The sequence below is a fragment of the Callithrix jacchus genome, chromosome 15 (assembly GCF_049354715.1).
Source record: "Callithrix jacchus isolate 240 chromosome 15, calJac240_pri, whole genome shotgun sequence".
Taxonomy (NCBI): domain Eukaryota; kingdom Metazoa; phylum Chordata; class Mammalia; order Primates; family Cebidae; genus Callithrix; species Callithrix jacchus.
The window spans coordinates 4967949-4977402 of NC_133516.1; the positions used below are offsets into that span (position 1 = coordinate 4967949).

The 9454-nt window shown below is 37.2% G+C and overlaps 1 pseudogene; it reads right to left on the bottom strand.

The window, feature by feature from the left end:
- Positions 1–2903: 2903 nt before the first annotated feature.
- Positions 2904–9454, bottom strand: part of LOC128930973 (neuronal acetylcholine receptor subunit alpha-5-like) — a 28538-nt pseudogene continuing 21987 nt past the window's right edge.

Sequence of the window (9454 nt, forward strand, 5' to 3'; positions counted from 1 at the left end):
CAAAACCCACATATGGTGAAGGCACCAGTATATGTTGGTGGCAACTGTCTGCTGCTGTTTGGTTTTTGACACTGAGATAAATGTGTACCTGCACTAGATTATGCATTGGGAGATAAAAATAACAATGATTATATCAAATACACAATTTCTGTTTTGTAAACGCATCTACATCAGTTGGTATTAGAGCAGTGTTTTAACTCAGATGTGAATTTCTGAGTATAATCTAAAAATGTCAAATTATCTTCATTGTCTGACATGTTTATAAGTTGGTATAACTGTAAGTGGCCTTAAAAATCATCGTTTAACATTTTTTTTTTAAATCATTATTTTATTTATTTTTTTTTTTTAAAAATTTTTTATTGGATTATAGGTTTTGGGGTACATGAGCAGAGCATGCAAGACAGTTGCGTAGGTACACACATGGCAGTGTGCTTTGCTTTTCTTCTCCCCTTCACCCACATTTGGCATTTCTCCGCAGGCTATCCCTTCAAACATTTTTATCTTAAGGTCTGAGTAATTTATTTGATAATTTGTGTATGAGTGTGTATTACAAAACTAAATTATTCTGAGCCCTGGATTAACTTAATTGAATTCAATAAATAGTGCCTATATCCGGGGACAGAAACAAGAGAAAGTAATTGCAAAAGTATCCCATAAATTTATAAAGTGTTCAGATACACAGATACTCTCTTTAAGATATAGCAAATTATCTTCAGTATTAAAGACCTTAGTATTTTTCCAAGGCGTGAAAGGATAACTCGGTAATAACTGAAGTCTCAACAAAGATTATCATGTAATCACTTTAATGCAAATATTTTGATGTTAAAAGGCAGAGAATGATAGTATAGGTCCTCTTAATATTGAGAGCTGTATTTTAGCAATCTTCTTCCTCCTCCTCTTGCACCCTCCTCCCCGTCCCCCTTCCCCTCTTCTTCTTCCTCCTCTTCCTTTTCTTCTCCTCCTCCTTTCCTCCTCTTCCTTCTTCTTCCTCCTTTTCTTTTTTCTTCTTTTTTCTATTCCTCTTCCTCTTCTGCTTTCTTCTGTCTTTTTCTCTTGAGACAGGTTCTAACTCTGTCATGGAGGCTAGAGTGCAGTGGCATGATCTCAGCTCACTGCAACTTTTGCCTTTCAGGTTCAAATAATTCTCCTGCCTCAGCCTCCCGAGTAGCTAGGACTACAGGCATGTGCCACCACACCTAGCTAACTTTTGTATTTTTAGTAGAAACAGGGTTTCACCATGTTGGCCAGGCTGTTCTTGAACTTCTAACCTCAAGTAATCTGCCCACCTCAGCCTTCCAGAGTGCTAAGCTTACAGGCCTGAGCCACTGTGCCCAGCCTCAATTTCCTTCTAAGATAAAGTTTACATCAGGGTTCTCTGTGAGGAAAACAAAAGTTGGACAGAGCCAGGGTTTTAATAAAATACAGTTTTATGCGTTGTGATAAATGAAATAATGCCCCACAAAAGTGCCCTTGTTTAAACCCCTCAGTTCTAGGAATATATTTTGGTATATAACAAAGAGAAAAGAGGCTGCAGATAAAATCAAGGGTGATAATCAGTTGACTCTAAAATAAGGAGATTAATTGAATTATGAATTTGGTGTCTACCACTATACTACCCAGAATGCACCTGATCTTACCTGAATTGAGTGTGAACCTAAGGTAATCACAAAGTTCTTAAATGTGAAAGAGAGGCTGAGAAAATTAATGCTGTGATGTGAGAGTCAGATTATTTTTCAGTATTTAAATTGTGTATACACACAAATATTCTTAGAATATATGCACTACATATATGGTGTATAAAATAATGTTGAGGCTGTTTTAATTTATGTAATAGAATTATTGAATAAAAGAACTTTATAAAATAAAGACTTTTTAAAAATGTATGGTAATCGAATTCAAGAATTTTATAAGATAAAAACATTGTTAGTGATGATTTTGAACATACAATAAATAACGATGTAAAGTTTTATTTTGAGATATTTGAAATATGTTTTTCTTTCACATTTTAGACTATTACATTCTACTTATGTTTTCATTGAAAAATGCCTTTTTTCAAGCTGGCATTGGAATCTCAACCGTCAGCTTCCTCATTTTCTTCCACGTCATTACACTTTTCCTGTAATGCAGGCCTAAGCCCACTGACCTGGCCATATATCATGTGGCCCTCATCCACAGTGATGCTTCTCGCTAAGGTGTCATTGTTGGCTTCAGGTCTGTTTGAGTCACTGTATTTTCTGAATGATTTCAAGTGTGAAGTGTTTTTCTATCGAACAAGGTGATATGAAGTTTCTCCATCTGCACTACCTGCCTCCTGAGTGTGCTTCAAGCCATAATCATCAGCCCCAGCAGCTCTTTGGTGGTGAGATTTAACTATAATTCTACCATTTTCACCTGCCATTTCTTGTTCTTTTTATGTTTTCTTCTTTTTCAATAGCAATCTTATCTTGTACGCTATGGCTTCTTCCAATGCGACCCTGAGCAATCTTCTGCATATCAGTAAATGCTGTTCGCTTTTCCATCATGAACTCCATCATCAGCAGACTGTTCCTTATTCTGTAATTATGCAGAAATGTATTTCTTATAGGAATAGTGTTGCTTTCAAGTACATATATAGTGGTTCTTTTGTTTAGGTACCAGAAATAATCCAGTACTTTCATAGCACCAGCCTCTCCCCAAGACTGTCCCCAGAGAAAAGTGCCACTCAGACCATCCTGCTGCCAGTGAGTTACTTTGCATCATCTATTGGGTTGATTTCATCATCTCATTCACCGCAACCCTGATAGGTGCATATGACCCTGTTGTTTTGGGTGTCCAGAGGCTTGTGGGCAATATATATGCCACTTTCAGTCCTTTGGTGCTACTCAGATCTGATAAAGGGATAATCAATGTGATGCTGACTGAGACAGGTTAACAAGTTATTTTATTAAAAACAGATAATTCTGTCACCAAATTATTTCAGTAGTACAGAGCTTGCTATCTAATTTAAATTAAATGTATGAATTTACACTTTCAATATGTCTACATACTTTTGAAACTAATGCTGCCAATTCTGTTTTTTTTTTTTAGTTTAATATACATGATAGATATTCCCATATGTTTATGAGTGTCTTTTTTTACTTTGATTTTTAGGCCTTAATATGGAAAACATTTTTCTTTTTGAAGAATAATATTAACATCTTTCTGGTAATAAAATCTCTCTGTTTTCATTAGAGAGGCTGGGCGACAAAGTGAGACTTTGTCTCAAAACAAATAAATGCATAAAAATCTGAAGTCACAGCAATGGGAGTGTAAGAAGGGTAAGGGATGTATAGAAGCTAAGGTAGCTAGCAATTTAAATTCATGACACCAGGCTTTCATTAAATGGCATTAAACACCTGCCTACAATAAAATGCAAATTAGACAAGGTCTCCTCTGCCTTCCAAAGAGCGCTGGCTTGAACGCTCTTTGTACTTAGATAGGTTACTCACTACAAATAAATAAGGTGTTTGTTATCTCGACAGCTAACAGTTCTAAATTGAATGCAAGGTTTCTGTCCATTTTCTACCTGGTCACATCTGAAGCGGTGGCGTTTGGAGGTCAAATTTAACCGTTTTGTCTGTTACATTATACTATACTGAATCATTTATGCTGTACTAGTAATAGACTATTGATTACATCTAAAGGCCCTTGCAACTCTAAGATTCTATTATTGTAAGTGTTAGAATGAAGAAGAGAAAATTGAAATATTACAGGTATATAACAGTGTGCTTACCAAATTAGAATACCATCTTTAATCTTGGAAGATTGTTTTCTCACAGAATGCTTTAGACCTGAATGTTTTTTTATTTATTTCATTTTTTGAGATGGCGTTTCACTCTTGTTGTCCAGGTTGGAGTACAATGGTACAATCTCAGCTCACTGCAACCTCCACCTCCTGAGTTCCAGCGATTCTCTTGCCTCAGTCTTCTGAGTAGCTGGGACTACAGGCACCCAATACCACACCTGGCTAAATTTTTGTATTTTTAGTAGAAACAGGGTTTCACCATGTTGGCCAGGCCAGTCTCAAACTCCTAACCTCAGGTGATCCATCTGCCTCGGCTTTCCAAAGTGCTGGGATTACAGGTGTGAGCCATTGTGCCCAGCCCTAAATATGTTTTTCTAAATGGGTTCATGTAATTGTAGTGGACTGACTGTTCTAAGATCATGGATAAAGAGATACCACCACAGTTTACATGGAAGATGGTTCTATTAATCATGGGAAATATGGACAAGAGGATTTACATTAATGTTAAGGATATGCTACTGCGTGTCCACAGGAGTTGTCTAATGTATGACTTTACAGTGGAAGTTAAGCTACAAAAATAGTTAACACTGTAATTATTCAGTTAAAGCATCTAAAGATAAAGTAAGTCTTAAGGAGGTTCCCAGTTCCTGTTTTTCATTTATTTTAAAAATGTTCGTTATGGAAAAGCAGCATCACATTAAGTAATTATTATATCAAGTAGTCAGCTTCTTAAATATAGCAGTATAATATTAAAGATTAGCTGTTACTCGGTGAGTACATGAAGTGTATGTACCTTTATCAAATGCAGAAACATTTTAAAATCAGTCTTCAAATACAACTGGAATTTTCCAGCACAGTAAAAGGATGAGCTTTACTGTTGATTATAAATTAGTACTTTTTGCCAGAATACAAATACTAGATTTTTCACTAGTACAGTTTGGATAATATTTTGCTGCTATTTTTAGATCAAATGTTATCTCATCAGTTATTCATTCATACAGGCAGCTGTTCTAATGGATCATCTATTAACATATATTGAGGTTAGCAACTATTAATCTGTTAAAGCTCACCCCAAATTTAACACATAACTTACATTTTCATAATTTTGTAGATGCCATAAGATATATGTGTGTTACCTAAATGTACACTTTAGTCCCTCAGGAGGCTTCACTTATTTGCATTTCTGACATGAACTGGTACTATTATATTTGCCCATTTATAAATTATAGGAGCAAAAAGCTCAGGAGATCCAACAATTGAAACGAAAAGAACAGTCCACGGAAACATCCAATCAAGAACCTGGGCTATGAATTTCCAGTCTTCAACAACCTGCTATAAAAAAATAACAACACATTAAACAATTGTAAATTGTGTACATGTTTTAAGATTTAACAAACATGCTGAGTTAGAAGCCAAACAGTCTCTGCCCCTGTTACTGCCTCTAACAGGGAAGTGACCCTATACTCAGTTCAGGGACAGACACTAGCCTGATGGTCTATTATAGATATAAGCTTTAAAAGAGACTACAAAATATGTTCTCATCAACTCATAATCTATTACAAGTGGTCTAGTTTGATAGATTTTAAAATAAAAATTAAAATAGACTACTTGAATATTTTACAATAAACTAAAAAATATTCTTACTATACAGTTATTTTTGCTACTTATTCTTGCCCAGTAGTATTTACTTATTTTAATACTCTGAGAGACTCTAGCCTGAGGTTAATTTCATGCCAAATTAAAAGTTCATTCAAAGGCTGGGTGTGGTGGCTCACGCCTGTAATCCCAGCACTTTGGGAGGCTGAGGCGGGTGGGTCACTTGAGGTTAGGAGTTTGAAACCAGCCTGTCCAACATGGCGAAACCCCGTCCCTACTTAAAATACAAAAAATTAGCCGGGTATGGTGGCGGGTGTCTGTAATCCCAGCTACTCGGGAGGCTGAGGCAGGAGAATCACTTGAACCTGGGAAGCGGAGGTTGTAGTGAGCCAAGATTGTGCCACTGCAATCCAGCCTGGGCAACAAGAGCAAAACTCCATCTCAAAAGAGAAAAAAGTTTGTTCAGAATAATACACATTAGAAAGCTGTTCATCTTCCCACATACACACCTTATTATTTTTGGATTTCGTAGGGACCACTTCAGTCAAATTTCATGAGCACAGACCAGTCTTCCCTGGAGCCAGCTTTAGTAAAGAGCCAGTTCAGCCGGTCAGAGCCACCATAAGGAAAGAGCAGGCTGAGCCAGGCCACTGAGCAGCAGTGCCCCCCCTTTCTACAGCGCCATTTCTTTGACCAGGAGTGAGCTTCTTTGAAGGATGGTGTCCTCTATAGGAACTGTGCTTCAAGCGGTAGGATAATTTATAATTTAGGGCATTGTAAACATTCTATTACTTCTCTGCTTCCAAGTTCTCCTCTGAAAATAAATCCCACCTCCCTGGTCCTAGTAGTATGAGCCATGACCCTTTTGCATGATACTTTGCAGACATTTATTAAATTCCATCTCAGTTTAAACCATTACCTAACAAATATATGTACTTTTAAAAACTTAATTGATAGCTCCAAACCTTATAAACTAATTTAATTATGCTACCACCGAATAGATACTTCACAAATCCAGAGCATTAAAAGTTTTTATGATGGGTGCACCAAAGTCTCAGCAGTCACCATGAAAAGAACTTATGCATGTGAACAAATACCACGTTTTCCAAAAACCTACTGAAATAAATAAATAGTATAATAAAAAAGAAATGTCTTACTGAAATTAAATCATTGAAATATGAAGAAAAAAAGTTTTTAAAAATATATACATCAAATACCCCTTTTGGGGAAAAGGCTGTTATTTTGCCAAATTCATTCTTATCGCCTCATACTTGATGAAAAATTTTTCATTTTAAATAGCTTTACAAATTATAGTTAACAATTTTAATGTACATTCAATTGGGAGATTATTACTATAGTCACAGGTTTAAAATACACCATAGAAAGAAAGGCACAGTAAACACTACTACTAAGCTTCATATGAATCCTCTGATATATAATACGTAACGCATAAGAACACCTTCCCTTAATTTTCCTAACATTCTCTTAAAAATGAACAAAAATATTTATTTTAGAAAAATATACTGGCAATATTTATAAATCTCACATTAGGCTCATTCTTTAAAAGAATTTTTGACTGGGTGCGGTGGCTCAAGCCTGTAATTCCAGCACTTTGGGAGGCCGAGGCGGGTGGATCACGAGGTCAAGAGATCAAGACCATCCTGGTCAACATGGTGAAAACCCCGTCTCTACTGAAAATGCAAAAAAAATTAGCTGGGCACGGTGGCGTGTGCCTGTAATCCCAGCTACTCAGGAGGCTGAGGCAGGAGAATTGCCTGAACCCAGGAGGCGGAGGTGTCGGTGAGCCGAGTTCGCATCATTGCACTCCAGCCTGGGTAACAAGAGCGAAACTCCATCTCAAAAAAAAAAGAATTTTTTTTTTTTTGAGATGGGGCCTCACTCTGTCACCCAGGCTGGGGTGCAATGGCACGATGCTGATCCACTGCAACCTCCACCTTCCGGGTTCAAGTGATTCTACTGCCTCAGCCTCCAGAGAAGCTGGGACTACAGGCATGCACCACCATGCCCAGCTAATTGTTTTGTATTTTCAGTAGAGACAGGGTTTCACCATGTTGGTTAGGTTGGTCTCGAACTCCTGACCTCAAATAATCTGCTCTTCTTGACCTCCCAAAGTGCTAGAATTACAGGTGTGAAGCCACTGTGCCTGCCCTAAAAGAACTTTTGATAACTGCATTAACTATTATAACCTTGTTCTGCCTGCAGAAAATCACAATTTAGAAACAAAGTTTTTAAACTAAGACAAAATTAAAACAGTACACCTACTGCCCTCACCTTCCAAATTTAAAATAATTCATTATGTCAGAGCCAAGAAATATGGCAGGATTATTATTCCTTAGAATACATAACACTAAATTTTCTCTGGAGTCATTCAAGATGCTGATGAGGGAAATGGAGAAGTGAGATTCGTGTAGATGCCCAATTTTGCAGGTGTTTTAACTGAAACAAACCTTAGTAAAGCTCTTTTATAGAAAATTCTATCAACAGTTCTGGCCCTCCATTTATGCTTAGTCTTACTTAAAGATCATGCTTTTTACTCTGCCAAAAGTAATGAAAGTAACTTCTGAACTTAGAATGGAAGCAGATCTGCATTTGCAAATACACATCACAGACCTCATGGACATCATTTTCCTTCATGATGTGTCTTGTAATGTAGCGAATAGAATCACGTGCAGCTGCCATTGTGCTTCTAGAAGATTTTGATCCACTACCACTCTCAGTTTGCTTCTTCTGAATGAAGTACCTATCCACATGACTTCTCATGCAAAGCAGTTTGGGAAGCTTGTGAAGAAATCTTGTGCACCCAAGGTGCCATGGCATTATGTGTTGAAGAATGGTGAATATTGACAGCGAAGATGGTTACCATAATTTGCAGTGTCACAAAAATCATGGTAAATACCAGATACTCTCCAATCAGAGGTATGACTTTTGAACATGAGGGTGTGATCTCTTCAATAACCAGCGGAAAGACAGTCAAAGAGACAAGAACTGACGTGCAGAGACAAATCTTTTCACCTTCATTTGAAGGAAGATAGAAGACAAGTACAGTAAAAAAAATGAGAGCCTGATACAGGGTATTATAAGAAACAAGGTATAAAAGAGAGGCAGGCGCTTGATTACAAATGAGTAAGTGAGATGCAGATACCAGCAACAGCTGTTAGTTCTGTTTTCTTTGCTCCCCATTGTGCTCACCATCTCCCATTCTCAATTATCAATAAAATCTCTCTTGTCTACAGCTTGGTCCTCTAGAATTATATCAACCTGCGATCCATTTTAAGTCCAAGAATCAAATTTCATGGAACAGTTCTGTAGATCAAATGGGAAAAATGTGACATCGATGGTACAGGAACTTTTTTAGTTTGCCGGTGGAGTCCAGGTGACAGAGCCATTGTATCTGATAACTGTTTTCATACTGGTCCCTTCAAAACGTCCATCTGTGGTAAAATACACACATATACAATAACAACGCACCATGAATTGTATTAATAGAAGCCTAATATAAAAGCAGGCCTATCACTAATCGCATGAAATAATTTTTAAGTAACTATAGTTCAGATAAGATATACCTGCTATGCACGGGGACCCTCCTCTGGAATATCTTCCTTAAATGTCTAACTCTACTAGAACTGAACCCCATTTTCTGCAAATAATCCAGGACTGACAAATCTCTATTTCACAGAACTCTGAGATTCTACTGATTGAAAGGACCTCACCTTACAAAATAGACTCAGGCTATTTACACAATGGGCACGCATACAGCCAAAACCTGAATCTGCATTCCTAGACTCCTTGCACAGTGCTCTTCCTCCTTCATCACAAATACTGGCCGCTCTTTACTTTGATGAGAAAAGACCATCAACACCAAGCTAGGCATGGCCCTGAAAAGCAGCTGTGCCTCTCAAGCTCTCCCACCAAGTGAGTTCATATACTGGAGAAGTCTAGCACACCACCAACATAAGATTTCTTTAAAATATAGTTCTTCGTCTTCAAATTCATGTGGCTTTTGCACACCGTTATGTGATACATTCATGTTTAATACTAAAATGTTTTCAACTACTGGAAATAAAATGATGCTCC